Below are 15,731 nucleotides of genomic sequence, written 5' to 3' on the forward strand. Positions count from 1 at the left end.
CCCCAAAGAGGCAAGAGGACAATCCAGGCTTAATACTATGGGCTGGGCTGGGCTGCAATGGGTGGGGTTGCTAACTCCTTACTTTTTCCTGACTTGTTTAGATCTTAACCCTTATGCAAATATGTCCCCGCCCAAGATTATGGTGCCAGCATTGTCAGGAATAACATCTCCCAAACCAGAGCAAGGCCGACGAGCCCCGTTCCTCAACCAGCTTGGGCAAGACACTTTATCTCTCTGGGCCTCAGTTTACTCATGTCCACCTCTAAAAGGGGTGTGAGGATTCAGTAAGCATCAGGTGTGATGCCGGTTCACCCAGTAAGTGATCATTCCATCAGTTTTTCAATCAACAACCACCATGAAAGTGGCTACGCCTCTAAGCATGGGAGAAAGTCCCTGAGTTGGTAAAAATTTTGCACAATAGGGTTTTTGTGATTGAAGGCCTTGAGCAAGTTTTTCCTCTTCCAGGCCTCAGTTTCCCATCCATAAAAGTGCCTGCAGATAACGTTCCCCTCAGAAGAGGGTGTTTTAGGCCAGAGATGTGGGGCATGGCTCAAGCTACAGTGGTAGGTTTCCTAGCTGGTGAAACCTTTCTCCGAAATCCTGGGTTTCACTGTGCACCTTCTCTTTTCAGGAGACTGTTGGGTTTTTAGCAGGGCAGGAAACTGGACGCGGAGAGTGGAGGGGGCGAGCACGTGGGTCTTCCCTGAGATAGGCTTCCAGCAGACAACGTTCATTTCCCAGGTTCAGGGATGCGGCGAGCCGGGATTCGAACCCGTGCATCGAAGCCAAGGGGCGGAGCCGGGAATGGACACCAGGGTCAGCGGAGCGCGGGGCCGCGCTTCCCCCGGCCGCCCGGGCCGCACCACGGGCGCTCTTTCTCCTTTTATGTCTTCGCGGGGCCGGGAACTCCCTGCTGGGCCGCGGCCCGCAAACAATGCGCGCTTCCTGCCGGCCCAGCCGGGCCGCGGCCAGCTCACTCCCCGCCCTGCGGCCGCCGGAAAATGACGGCAGCCAGGGGTACAGGGGGTCGCGCCCCGGGAGATTGCCGGGGCCGCCCACCGAGGGCTGCCGGGCGAGGGTGCGAGGTGACCTAGCGATAGCCAGGCAGCAGCGGGCAGGCGACCGTCATGTACTCAGGCGCGCGCACACGCCTTCTGCTGGTCGCACCCCTTGTGACATGCGTGTCTGTGCCATGCACCTAAGTCTCCACTGCACGCTTCACGTGCCCCACACAGCCGCATTGCCTGCGCCGACATCCATGTGTTGCTTCCACACGTGGTGGCTGAGTGGGTGGGCATCTACCAGGGGCCAGGCCCTGTGCCAGGCACTGGGGGTCCAGCGTGAACAAACAGAAAAGCTGGCCAGGCGTGGCAGCGCGCGCGCCTGTAATCCCAGCTACTCGGGAAGGTGAGGAGGGAGGAGCGCTTGAGCCCATGAGTTACAAGCTGCAGTGGGCTGTAATTGATGGTGGCCAATACAACAAAAACTAAGAGCTTTGGACTTCTGAAGTTTATGCTCTAGTGAGGGAGGAAACAACAGAACATACTAAATTACTGCATTATATGGTATATTAAAAATCGACACTTTCATGGAGAAAAGGGAAGAAGGGACTGTGGTGGGAAATTGGGACTGTTTTAAACAGGGTGGCTATGGATATTTTAACTTAAGGTGACACTGGAGCAAAGATGCACAAAATACGTATCACAAACAGATATATCTCAAAAGTATATACAGTATATACCTCCAAGAATATGTATTACACAAACACACTCTGCTTACATCCACATGCCTATAAATACCCCATGCATAAGCACCTCACATACATCTGCACATACTAGACCATATAAATGCATGGTATACAGTATGTACATAGTCTAATATGTTACATGCATACTATATCTGCTACATGCTTTTTTTTTTTTTTTTTTTTTTTTGAGACAGGGTTTCACTCCCATCACCCAGGCTGAAGTGCAGTGGCACAATCTCAGCTCACTGCAACCTCCACCTCCCAGGCTCAAGCAATTCTCTTGCCTTAGCCTCCTGAGTAGCTGGGACTACAGGTGCACACCACCGCACCTAGCTAATTTTTCTATTTTTTGTAGAGAAGGGTTTCGCCATGTTGCCCAGGCTGGTCTTGAACTCCTGGGCTCAAGTGATCCACCTGCCTCAGTCTTCCAAAGTGCTGGGATTACAGGCATAAGCCACCACCTGGCCTACATCTGATCTCTCTCTATGGCATCTGTATCTATAATATGTATCACTTCTATGCACACAGGTGTCCTACTGTGTGCCATGTGCACATTTATGCCCATGCCTGCAGCTTAGATGTATATATATGCAGACCCCAGGTAGACCATATGTGTATCACACCCCTCAAGTATGTGCTTGTCTAATTTCATAAGCCACATATCGATACAGTACATCCAAAGACATCATAAGACATGGATTTACATGCCTTGTGTTCATCATGTAAAATATATCATATATTCATATACCCAAATACATGTGTCATAAACCTTGTGTAAATGTATGTCTATATACACCACACAAACACACCTACACATCTGTCTCTCACAAATATACTACATACCCATTTCCCAAACATTCTTGTAGCTGTTCTATGTGTCCCATATCTACATGCAAATAATAGCAATAACATTTACCAAGTGATTACTACATGCCATATGCAGTGCTGGGTGGATGACCTCCTTCAATCCTTCGGACAGGCCTATGCAACAGGTTCTATTCATTTAGCCTGGCAGCCAAAAGTTCACACCACAGTCAGATCACCTGAGTTTGAATCCTGGCTTCACCATTATCTAACCTGTGGCAAGCTTCTGTTTCCCCATCTGTAAGGAGGTAGTAGTACCTCCTTTTTCGAGTTGTTGGGAAATCAGTGAGATCATCATGCATGAGAAACGTATAGTACAGTGCCACACGTAGACTAAGTGCTCAGTAAACGTTAGCTCTGATTATTAGTATCCGTGTTACAGATGAGAAGTCAGGCTCAGAGGGGTTAAATGACTTGCCTAAGGTCAGACAACCTGTAAGTGGAGGAGGCAGTTCAGCATTCCATAGTACTGTCTCGAGCTCGTGACCCCAATCACACAATGGGGACAAATACACACACACACACACACACATCAGGCACATTCCGTGTAGACTGCAAATGCTCACATCATTAACCCATGCCTCACATAGTTCCCCTGTACCTATCACACAGACATAAACTCATTGAGCATCTATAGTTTTATTTGTTTATTTATTTATTTGACTTCCAACCTCTGCCTCCCAGGTTCAAGTGATTCTCCTGCCTCAGCTTCCCGAGTAGCTGAAACTACAGGTGCCCGCCACCACACTCAGCTAATTTTTGTATTTTTAGTAGAGACAGGGTTTCGCCATGTTGGCCAGGCTGGTCTTGAACTTCTGACCTAAGGTGATCCACGCACATCGGCCTCCCAAAGTGCTAGAATTACAGGCATGAGCCAGTGTGCCCAGCCCGACTTCCAACCTTTATTTTAAGTTCAGAGGCATATGTACAGGATGTGCAGGTTTGTTACATAAGTAAACGTGTTCTATGGTGGTTTGCTGCACAGATCATCCCATCACCTAGGTATTAAGCCCAGCATCCATTAGCTGTTCTTCCTGATGCTCTCCCTCCTCCCACCCTCCAACAGGCCCCAATGTATGTTGTTCCTCCCCATCTGTCCATGTGTTCTCATCATTCAGCTCCCACTGTAAGTGAGAACATGCAGTATTTAGTTTTCTGTTCCTGCGTTTGTTTGATGAAGATAACGGCTTCTAGTCATTGAGCATCTATACAATCAACAGCTATCTACCATGTGCCAGGCTAGGTGCTGGGGTATAGCAGTCAGCAAAATAGACTTCCTCCTTGCTTTCATGACACTTACCAGCACACACCACTGTGAATACATACTACATGTAACCTGCATACATGTGGCCCTGCTGTGTGCACGTTTCCCATATGTAGCATCATAAACATACAGCCCATTTGCACGAACCACTCCCTTGCCCCCTTGATGGATCAGCCCAGCCTGGACAACATAGGAAGACCTCATCTTTACAAAAATAAAAAGAATTAGCTGGGCACAGTGGTGCCCACCTGTAGTCCCAGCTACTCAGGAGGCTGAGATGGGAGGATCGCCTAAGCCCAGGAGGTCCAGGCTGCAGTGAGCCATGATTGCACCACTGCACTTCAGCCTGGGTGACACTAAGACCCTGTCTCAGAAAAAAGTCAAAAAAAAAAAAAAAAAAGCTGGATCACCTGCACATAATCCACGTAGACACATCTCCTATCATTTACCCACACCCAGTATATTCATACCACTTGTACCTGCACCCCACACATACACTCCAAAGTAGAGTGTGCACACAACAAATGTATATGTACCATATACACATCTGCGCATGTTCATTCACCCTCTGCCAGTATACACGCTTTCCTTAAGGCATTTACCTATAACCTGTGTGCATACACATAGCCAGTATGTGTGACTGGTGTACCTGTTCCCCTATCTACCCCACACAGGCAGCTTGGGAGGCCCAGGCGGGCTCCCCCGGGTGGGTCTGATGTGAGGGTGGGGGGTCAAAGAGGCAGAACCTGGACCCCCATCACAGGGGAGAGAAGGTGGCCCTTGGCTTCACGGCTGGTGGCCAGGAAATTATAGTCGACACCAAACCAAAGCAGCCTCTTCGAGGGCCAGGTAATCAGGCCTCTCCCGGATTTGGTGTGACAGCTTAAATGTTCTAATTCCGCTGCCAGGGCCCCCACTCGCCAACTCCGGCCGCGGCCCAGGCCTCGGCCCTCTGCGGTAATTAGACCCACGTTTTCATTACCCTGAGATTAGACAGGTCCCCTCCGGCTGGGGGACGCCCACAGCTGCACGGGAACCATCCCCCGCACGAATGCATTTACCTGATTATGGAGTTTATTTTATATCAATTGCTGCAGAGTGTTGGAGGCCCGCTTTGCCCTACCCACTGCTCCCCGGGCCCCAGAGGCCTCTACCAACCCCGGACAAGTAGTTTCTGCCTAATTTACTGATTCTGCCTCCTCCAGGCCCTGCAATTCTGGAGGCCCCAATGGCCCCCTGCATGGACTGGGTCCCCTGTTTTAAAATCACTTAAGGAATCTGAGGGGGATGAGAGTTAGAAAGGGCAGGAGGAAAGCATTCCAGGAATTTTCTCCTGGGGTGCATGTGGAGGTAGGGATGGAAGATTCCTTTAGGGATCTTCCTTCCAAAGCTATGTTTCATTTATTCATCCAACGAATGCTATTCAGTCCCAGAGCTAAACGCAACACCACTGATGGGTGAGAATGTTCATTCATTCAGCACCAACTGTGTGCCACAGAAGAATATGCACGTGGCCCCTGCCTTCCTGGAGACCACAGTCTAGAGGGGGAGGTAGGCAATAGTCATTGCAGGTGACTTTTGCTTAAATGAGGGTGGTGAGATTTGCAGGATGATACAGAGTGAATAAAGGAAGTTTAGGAAGAGGGGAAGCATTTCAGGCAGAAAATACAGCAAGTGAAACAGCCTCCAAAGAAAGAGGGTCTGATGTGACTGAGGAATTGACAAAAGAATGAATCTAAAGTTTAGGGCATGAGGGGCAGTGGTAACACCTGAGAATCAAGCTTTGCAGGACACCAACCATAAAGGGTCTCAAATGCCATGCTAAATTGTTTGTACTTTATCCCAAGGACACGGAAGCCATGGGAAGGCTTTGAGCAAGGGAGGAACCCATTGTCTGCCATTTCTGTCTCAAGTGCTCACTATGTGCCAGGCATGGTTCTGAATGCCTTGTGTATGGGAACTCATCTTATCCTCTCATCAGCCCCACAAGCAAATACTCCAGGCTCATAATCCCTTAACCACGAGACCGAAATTCAAAAAGCTTCAGTGACCAAAAAGGTTTTCCGTAGGTCTGATGCCAAATCTGACCTGGACTAAGGAGAGGCTATTTTAGGTCTTCATTTCACTACCCGATATGAATATTTATAAGTTTTTGGGGAAAAAAAATGAGTGAGTTTAATTATAAGAAATGCCATAGACCCCACTGGGAGGTCACGCAGCACACAGGATATGTTTTGCATTAGACTTTAGAATAAGAAAAACTCTGAAAGTCAAACTTTACAGGTTTTAGAGAAGGGACTCTGGACTTAGAATCTTTATGTTACAGATGAGGAGACTGTCATAGAGCTGGGTTAAGTACCCTACTCCAGACCACACAGCAATACAGATTCAGGCAATATAGATCCAGACTGTACTGGCTTCAGAGTCTGACCTCTGCAGCGCGCACCCTCTCTGATGGTGTCCAGGCCCGGCTCAGAGTTTCAGAGGCCCCTGGAGATGGGAGAAGGAGCTAGCACTGCTCAGCACTTGCTGTGAACCTGGCCCTGTATGGACCCTGCTGGCCCTTGCTGCACCCAGCTGTGGGCATATCTACCCCATTTCAGAGGTGGGGAAAGCAAGGATCAGAAAGGGGCATCAGCTTGGCCAAAGTTCTGCAGCAAGAGGGTAGCAGGCCAGGCGTGGTGGCTCACACCTGTAATCCCAGCACTTTGGGATGCTGAGGTGGGCAGAACACTTGAGGTCAGGAGTTCGAGACCAGCCTGGCCAACATGGTGAAACCCCATCTCTTCTAAAAATACAAAAATTAGCTGGGTGTGGTGGTGCATGTCTGTAATCCCAGCTACTCCAGAGGCTGAGGCAGGAAAATCGCTTGAACCCGGTGGGGCGGAGGTTGCAGTGAGCCGAGAGCGTGCCACTGCACTCCAGCCTGGGTGACAGAGCAAGACTCTGTCTCAAAAAAAAAAAAAAAGAGGGTACGGTAGCAGAATTGGGAATGGGGCCCAGGTCTGGAGTCACCAGAACCCTGATCTTCTTGCTTTTCTGGGGACCAGCAGATGAGACACAAGCTGGGCCTGGTGGGGTTAAGGATGTAGACCCCAGTCAAAAGCAGATCTTGGCCAAGAGCCCCAGCCCCAGGCTGCAGGCAGCACAGCTACTGTACTCCAGGCCCTAGGTGACAGCCCCCACCCCACCTCCACCCCCATCAGGGCTGCCTCAGCCTCACTCCTGGGCTGCCCCTCTGCCTCTGTGCCCAGCTCCCTCCAGAAAGCCTGCCCTGATTCCTCCAAGCCAAGCTTCTATCTTCCTCATATTCAGGCACTCTGCTTATGCCCTTCGTACTCCCCTTCACTAACTCAAAGTGTTTTTAAGCCATTTTACTCACATGGCCTCACCTGCCCAGGGATGTGGGGGTCCTCCCTTCAGAAGGCCAAGTGGTGCCAAGGGACTGAGCACCAGCTCTGGAGCCAGAATAGACCAGGATTCAAATCCTAGCTGGGATCATTGTTAGCAGCGTGATTCGGGAATATCACTTTACTTCTCTAGATCTCAATTTCCTGAACTGTAAAGTGAAAACAATAGTAATAGCATCTCCCTCACCGGCTGTTGTGAAGATTAAATGAGGTAATGCTTGTCAGATGCTCCAGCACGAGGCCTCTACTTGCGGTAGCTGCTGCCATAATCACTCTTAGCTGCCTGATTCATTTTTGACCCTCAGTAAGTTCTGATCATTCCTTTCCCTGCTACAAGGGATGCTCAATTTTAAAAAGGAAAAGGAAAAAAAGCCCCTGAGCCTGGCCCTTCACACTGCCAGGATGTGGCCCTTGCCACTTCTGCCTCATGTCCTAAGACTTCCTTTTGCGACCCCTGACTCTGCATTTGTACTTCGCATGTTCATGGTTCCCTGTCCCCTCTCCAGGGTTTCTTACCTCCTGCCTCTGCTTGTACCATTTTGACACCTGGCACTCCGTCTCCATGCCCCATTTATGCATGTCTCAATTCTATGATTCACTCATTATTTACTCATCCATTTATTCATAACAAATGTTTTATTGAATGTCTACTTTGCGCCCAGCTCTGTACTAGCTACTTTCACATAAGCTAATCTTCATGACAGCCTTGCAGAGGAAAGAGTATTGTCTGCATTTTATAGAGGAAGAAACTGGGCTCAGAGAGGTTCAGTCACTTGCCTGAGATGACACAGCTAGCAAGTGGCAGAGCTGGGATTTGGCATGGTCCTATCAGCCTCCAGAGCTCAGCTATTTCCTCTCCATCCTGCATGTGCTAATGCGCAGGCTGGAAAGCAGGCATGGTAGGGGAAGGCAGCCCTCTGTGCCTGGGTGGGAGAGAGGGGAGTAGGGAAAGGAGAGGCAAGCTAGGTTCATTCTGCCAGGAGAACCTGGGGGAGGGGAGGCAGGAAGGGAGCTTCTTTGGGGGCAGTCTGCCACAGACAGCAGCAGGTTAGTCTAGGATGATCCCAGTCGGCTTGAAGAGTCAGTGGGAGTCCTCTTGAACCCTCCCCACCCAACTCCAGCCCCCTCTTCCAGCCTGAGTGAGAATGGGTCTGTGATGAAAGAGAGCTGGCTGCTTCCCCGCCGTCCTTCCCTTGTCCTGGGAGGGAAGGACAGATGACCCAGTGCAGGTCACTGTAGGAAGGCTCCAGAGTTCAGAAATGAGCCCCTCCCCTGCCTCCTCCTTCCAGGGCCACAGCTCTAAGAGGGAGCAGTCCTGAGGATCTCAACTCTGCCAATCCCAGGCAGAGGCCAGCTCTGGGCAACATGTGATCTGAGAGCAAAGGAGCAGATGTGGCCTGGGAAAGGGAACACACAGCCAGACCCAGGGAGATGGGGAGATGGACAGGGAGGCAAGGGAAGGGATGGGGGAGGAAGGGACAAGGAGACACACAGGGAGATGGAGACAAGGAGAGATAGGAGAGAAATGCACACAGAGATGCAAGCAGAAAGAGCCTAGGGAGGCTGAGCGAAAGCAGAAGCAGAGGCAGAGGTGTAGGCAATGAGTGGATGAGGGGGGCGTCCATTCAACCAGGAAAGAAGACACCTTCCTGACTACACACAGAAGGACAGAATGATGAGGGAATGGTCCCCAGGGGCAGCCAGAGGAACAAGAAAGTGGCCCTCAGCCTGCATCAGGAGGCTCTCGCTTCAATGCTGTGTGACTTTTTACCCAGACCTCCCCGCTCCAGACTTCAGTAGTCCTGCCAGCCACACGGGAGCCCTCTGCTCAATTCAGATTCCTGCACCTCTACAACCCCAATCTAGGGAGCTGAGGGCAGTGACGGGAAAGAACCTGAGCCTGGAGCGGCGGCTGCACAGGTGTGTCTCGTTCCTGCCCATGGTTGGCTAGCCACTTCCAGCTTCCATCGTGTCCGTGATGGCAGTAGCTTGGGTCCCTGACTTTTTGTGCATCCACATGTCTCTCTCTGGGTCCCATCAGGTCTGTGTTTATGTCTGAAGATTTTATAAAGAAGCTGCACAAAGGAAGTGAGGTTTGCAAAGTGCAGACCCCTGTCTTAGCTCTAATGCTTAGCGTGTGGGATATACAGCTGTTAGCCCTGGGTCCTCTTCCTCCCCACACCCACCCTCCAGCCTTGAGCCTGGTGTCAAGTCCAGGCCTGGACTATGAATCGTGACAGCCACCAGAAGCATTTGGAGGGCAGACCAAGATAGGAGGCTGGAGGCTGCCTTCTGGGAATGGAAGCTGCAGGAATCGAGACGACCAGCCCTAGGAAGGTGACCCAGGAGAGCACAGTCACCAGCGGCTGACCTCAGGGGCTATAACAGGGCAAAGGAGCAGAGGTGGGCTGGGCCCAGAGCGCACAGTCAGGGCTGGGGAGGGTGGCTTCAGGAGTCACAGAAAGCACCTTCTCACTGTGGAATTATGTGAGGCGGAAGAGGGTCTTTACAGGGAAGGAGCTTCTCATTCCTGGGGAGGATAAGTTTCCAAACAATTGGACAAGGGTGTTATAGAGAGGATTCAAGCATCAGATAATGGATGGATTAAGATACTTCTGAGGCCCAATTCTGAGAATATCCTGGCCCTCCACCCAATAAAGCAATAGAGAAATCCAGAAAATGATGCCGGAGACAACTGCCTCAGGCTCCAAAATTTCCCACCTGCCTCGGGCTGGGTTTTGTCTCTTACTGGTTGCCCACAGGGTCACAGCTCAAGCCCTCCAAAGGGAGTAATGACAGTGATTATGATCATAACAACAGCAGCAAATACACAGCAGGAATGCACTGTTATAGCCCCACCAGTTGTTAAAAGATTGAAACATGTCCACACCAGTTGTTAAATAGCCACTGCTCCAAGCATCTTGAGCACACCCACCCCTGCCAGCCCAGCTGCCAGGCCTTAACTTCACATTCTAGTCTCTGCCCAGAGAGAGAGCCTGTCCTACTCGGAGCATCCCTGTGCCTCAGTTCACCTGGAAAACATTATCCTGAATGGGGTGCCCAATCTTGGCCACAGAGGCTGCCCACTGCAGGTGTCCCCTCCTCCAAGGCCCCTCTCCCAAAGCCTGAGCAATCAAGGCTGCTGCCTCCCTGGGCTGGTACAAGTGCCCGCCTCCTCCCGGCCCCTCTCCTCACTGCAAACCCAGCTCATTTGCATGTGGATCGCGCCTGCCACCATGGGTGCTGGGGTCAATTGAAACTCAAGAAAAGAGAAGAAATTTATGCAAAACTGTTGATTGCATTTGTATGTAATGAAATCATCCAATATTCATCTGACTATAGAATCTAATCTGAGAAGAGAACTGAAGGACATGAGTGTCACTGCAAAACCGTAATGAGCCACTGTAGTGATTAAAAAAGCTCTTGAGCCTTCTGAAAATCCAGGCAGAAATAGCGTCTAATCAACTCTGAATATAGGAGGCGAGATTGGGCTGGCGCGTTGCGCACGGCCCGCCATGGCGCTGGGGGTGTATGGTAAACCCTGGTGGCCGCGGTCTGTGGGTGCCAATCGCCCGGCACCCACCACAATCAGCCGAGTCCTCGGTGCACAAAGCAATCGCTGCCTCTCGCCATGCAGAAAGAGCCCAATCACAGCTGTTGTGAAGAGCAGCTTGAGGCTTCTGCACCGGCCTCAAAGCCTCACCTAAGGCCTCTTCTGGGTTCCTTCCTCCAACCAAGAGGCAGGAAGAGTTTGGGGACCTGGGCCTGCCGTACCTGGACACACCTGTGGCCCAGCCAGCCCCAGGCAGGGGAGGGTCTGTGTCTCGCAGAAACCCTGGCTCGTCACTGAAATGTCACCTCCTCTGTGAGGCATTCCCTGACTGCCCCATCTAAAGTGACAACCCCCTACCCCCACCCCCGACACCGCCCTCCCAATTCTTTTGACTCCTGCTTTGTTTTCCTTCACAGCACTCAGCTATGCCTGGCACTATGTCATTTCTCTATGGATTTAATGCCCGTCTCTCCCAAGTAGACCGTGAGCTCCACAAAGGCAGGGACTTTGTGATGGTTGGTTTGCCTTGTGGAGTGTGGAGAACCATGCCTGGCACTTAGTAGGTGCTCAACAAGCATCTTCCAAGATGCTTAAATATTTGTTGAATGGCTAAATCAGTTTCACTAAGCAGTCACATGTATTTATTTGTGCATTCAGCAAATACTTGTTGAGTATACAGTGTGTGTCAGGCTTCCTCCTGGGGACTGAGCATGCAGTGTGAATGAGACAGTTCTTGCCTTTTCAGAGCTCACAGTCGGGGCAGGAGACAGACATGAAAGTCATTACATATAGTCAGACGGGATAGTGCGGTGTGGGAGAAGAACAGAGGCTTTCAGACCTGCTGAACCCAATCTGGGGAGGTCAGGGAAGGCTGCCCGGAGGGAGTGACATTGGGTTGAGAGCTAAAGGATGTATAAAAGTTAGCAAGGCCAGTAGGGCCTGGAATGACCCAGGCAGAGAGAACAGTATGTGCAAAGTCCCTGAAGTGACACTCACCGGTGGGGAGCTGAGAGAAGCCAGGGCAAGGAGAGGCTGGGGTGAGATGGGGTCAGAGAGATAGTCAAACCTTGTAGTTAAGACCTTGGGTTAAGAATTTTGGATTTTTTCCTGGGGGTAATAGAGAGCCTCTGAAGGCTAGTGGCATGATTTGCATTTGAAGAGTTTATCCTCTGGAGAAAACCGATCAGAGGGCCAGGCATGAAGAACAGAGAGGCTGGTTAGGAGGCTATTCAGTCATCCAGGCAAGGGGGAGCCACTGAATGTTTTTGAGCAGGACATTATAGCAAAGGCTGTGTTTTTTTGCTGTTGTTTGTTTTGTTTTTTGAGACAGAGTTTTGCACTTGTTGCCAGGCTGGAGCGCAATGACGCGATCTCGGCTCACCGCTACCTCTGCCTCCCAGGTTCAAGTGATTCTCATGCCTCAGTCTCCTGAGTAGCTGGGATTATAGGCATGCGCCACCACGCACGGCTAATTTTGTATTTTTAGAAGAGACAGGGTTTTTCCATGTTGGTCAGGCTGGTCTCCAACTCCCGACCTCAGGTGATCGGCCCGCCTCGTCCTCCCAAAGTGCTGGGATTCCAGACGCCCGGCCTAGGCTGTGTTTTAAGGTTATTAATCTGACGGCGAGAGATAGATGGGAGGAAGAGAAGTGAGGTAGAAGCCAGAAATCAGCCTGGCAGTCCATTCATTCATTCATTTGTGTATTCCTCATTCAACAGACATCTCTGTGTGAAAGCTGCCCTTCTCTGCATTGTAATTTATAGTTTCCAATCTGCTCTGGGTTTTGATACCAAGTTACCTGTTATTAACACAGGTTCTAAAGCTGGCATCAGTCAGTTCTGAGACTCCAAGCAACTCTGTGGATCATGAGGCTGCTTATTTTGGCATGGACTTTCTGACATCAGTGTTCTTGTGAGTCATTTGCCCTGTTTAGGCCTTAAATTCCTCATCACTACAAAGAGGGTGCCAAACTAGATTATCTCTAATACCCTTCTCTGCTCCCCAAACTCTGCAGTTTTTTGCCCCATGAAGGCTTAAAGACGCCTCAAAGCCCGGTGGCTCAAAAATCCCAAGGTGTGGTCTGACCTGCTGTCTGTTAGACTCCACTCAGCAGCCAAAGCAGCAGGGAGGAATCAGGAAATCTGAGTTCAAGTCCCAGCTCTGCGATTTACTGACTGTCGCCAGTGGGTGAGTTCTTCCCTTCTCTGTGCTTCAGTATCCCACCTGTAAAACAGAGAGCTGTCTAGAAGTGGGGAGAGCTATAGCAGACTCGAGACCCCCCCAACAGGTCAGATGGGGGTCCCAGTTCCAACACTCACTGCCACCTGTGACTTGAGCAAGGCACTTGGCCTTTCTAAACCCATTTTCTCATCTGTAAAAAAATCTAAGCCCAAAGGGCTGTTGTGGGAATGAAGTTAGATAATGTGGCTTAGGGGCTGAGCATCACGTAAATGCTCCATAAGTAGTGGCTGCCTGGATGGGAGAGATGGGACTGATGTCCTTTCTCCTTCCTTCTCTACAATGGCTCCACTTTAACCAGCAACTGGGATTCGCTGGGGGCTGGGGAATCGTTTTTTGTTTTTTGTTTCTTTTTTATTTGGAGATGGAGTCTTACTCTGTTGACCAGGGTGAAGTGCGCTGGCATGCAACCTCCATCTCCCAGGTTCAAGCGACTCTCCTGCCTCAGTCTCGCGAGTAGCTGGGATTACAGGCACCCGCCACCATGCCCGTATTTTACATCCATCCATGGAAACCCCACCCTTCAGCAGCAGGTAAATAAACATGGTACATCCATACAGTGCAGTGGTCAGCCGGGGCCATATGTTTCAACAAGAATAGGGCCCTCAACACATGACGGGCAGTGGAAGAAGCAAGCAGAGTCCTATTACAGCACGATGCTATTTATACGAACTGGAATTACATAGACACAAAGCAATTCCTTTAAAAACAATGCCTAAAATGTTTAAAAGGGCAGGAGGAATTCTGAGGGATTTCTATTTTTAGTAGAGACAGGGTTTTGCCATGTTGGCCAGGCTGGTCTCAAACTCTTGACCTCAGGTGATCTGCCCGCCTCTGCCTCTCAAAGTGCTGGGATTACAGGTGTGAGCCACCATGCCTGGCCAACAATGGCTCCATTTAAACCAGCAACTGGGATTCGCTGTGGGCTGCTAGAATTTGGGTTTGTTTTCTTTTTTAATCTGTAGCTTTGGGTGGAAGGGGTTAAATGCATCTCTAGCCCACTAGGATGGGTTGGGGAACACTGCTAGCTAGAGGCCTTGTTAACAATGTGGCCATAAACAACCAGCTAACAAGCAACAAAGGATTCCTTGGCCACAGTAAACAAGACTTCCTCCTTCCTCCCTGAACATTTTTGAATAGCAGCTCCCCACTAGAGGTAGATCCTCATTCTAGAAGCCCTGCTTGGAATTTCAGGAGCCCCACCCTCCCACCTCCCCACACCGTAGTGGATTGTGGATGTTGAAGCTGAGAAATAGTCAGCACCTTCTTGGCTTTCTTCCTGCAGTAAGAGGGTGGAAGACCTAGGCTCAGTCTCAGATACCCCTGTACTGGGAGTCCCTGCCCTTGAGGGGCGGCTCATGAACATCACAAGGGAAAAGGTGAGGGAGAAAGTGCTTAGAGCCCTGAGAGTTTGGTACAAGTGAAAAAGGGAGACCGTGTCTGATTGGCGGACGCATTCCTGGAAGACTTCCTGCAGTCGGAGGTATTTGGGATGGGTGTGGAGGATAGCTAGAATCTCTCTTTCTCTCCCTGGGAAAAAAAATATTAAAAGTACAGGGGAAATAAAAACAGAAAACGAGGTTAACAACCACACCTATTTTCACAGCTCCAAATTAACATTATGTCAAGTTTTCAAGTACATGTCCCCCCCCCCCACACACACACACACGATGACTTTAGCGTATTCTTTAAGTCTTCCCCCCACTCCCCAGTGTCAATCACCATTACGAATTTAGCAAGTATCCCTCACAATTCCCCCTGCCCTTTTAAACATTTTATAATGCAAAGTAGGCATCATTTTTTAAAGGAATTGCTTTGTGTCTATGTAATTCCAATTCGTATAAATAGCATCATGCTGTAATAGGACTCTGCTTGCTTCTTCCACTGCCCATCATGTGTTAAGGGCCCTATTCTTGTTGAAACATATGACCCTGGCTGACCACTGCACCGTATGGATGCTTACTTACCCGCTGAAGGGTGGGGTTTCCATAGATGGATGTAATCAGGGGAAGACATTCCAGGTAGAGGATGTGGCAGAAGCAAATGCATAGGGATAGAAAAGCACGGGTCCAAGGCGGAGGGAGCACCGGGCATATTTGGAGGAGCAGGGGAGGTGCAGTTGCCACACTGGACATCTGGGTTGTGGGGGAAAAGGCCCCCCACTCAGAGCCACCGCAAGCCCTCAATAATTCCACTTAACCATTTTCCAAGTCCTCCCCAGGGAGGCCTATGTTACTCTTTCCATTAATTGTCTCATTAATGACCCACTGAAGTCAAGTACCCATTGTTCTCTGGGCCTGGGGCAGCCTCCCTGGCTTTGCCCCTAGAGGCATTTGTAAACGTCTTTCCTTCCCCTGCTTTCCTTTGGCAGGCATCCTTATCTAGTCCCTGCAGCCCCGGCCGGGCTGATGTGACACTTCCTTTACCCACACCCTGAGCCAGAACCTCGGGCTGCCCAAAGCCACCGGGCCTGGCTCACCCTCCCTCTCCCCTACATCTCCAACTGCCTCACTCCGTCTCCACCTATATATGCGTCTCTCTTCTCTCTGCTCCCCTCCCTTCTTTCTTTTTGTTTTTGTTTTAAGGAGCGAAAAGTTTAATAGGCAAGAAAGAAGGAAGGAAGAAGAAAACAGCTCCCCTGCATAGAGGCGGGT

Source organism: Macaca fascicularis, chromosome 15 (genome assembly GCF_037993035.2).
Source record: "Macaca fascicularis isolate 582-1 chromosome 15, T2T-MFA8v1.1".
Classification (NCBI taxonomy): Eukaryota; Metazoa; Chordata; class Mammalia; order Primates; family Cercopithecidae; genus Macaca; species Macaca fascicularis.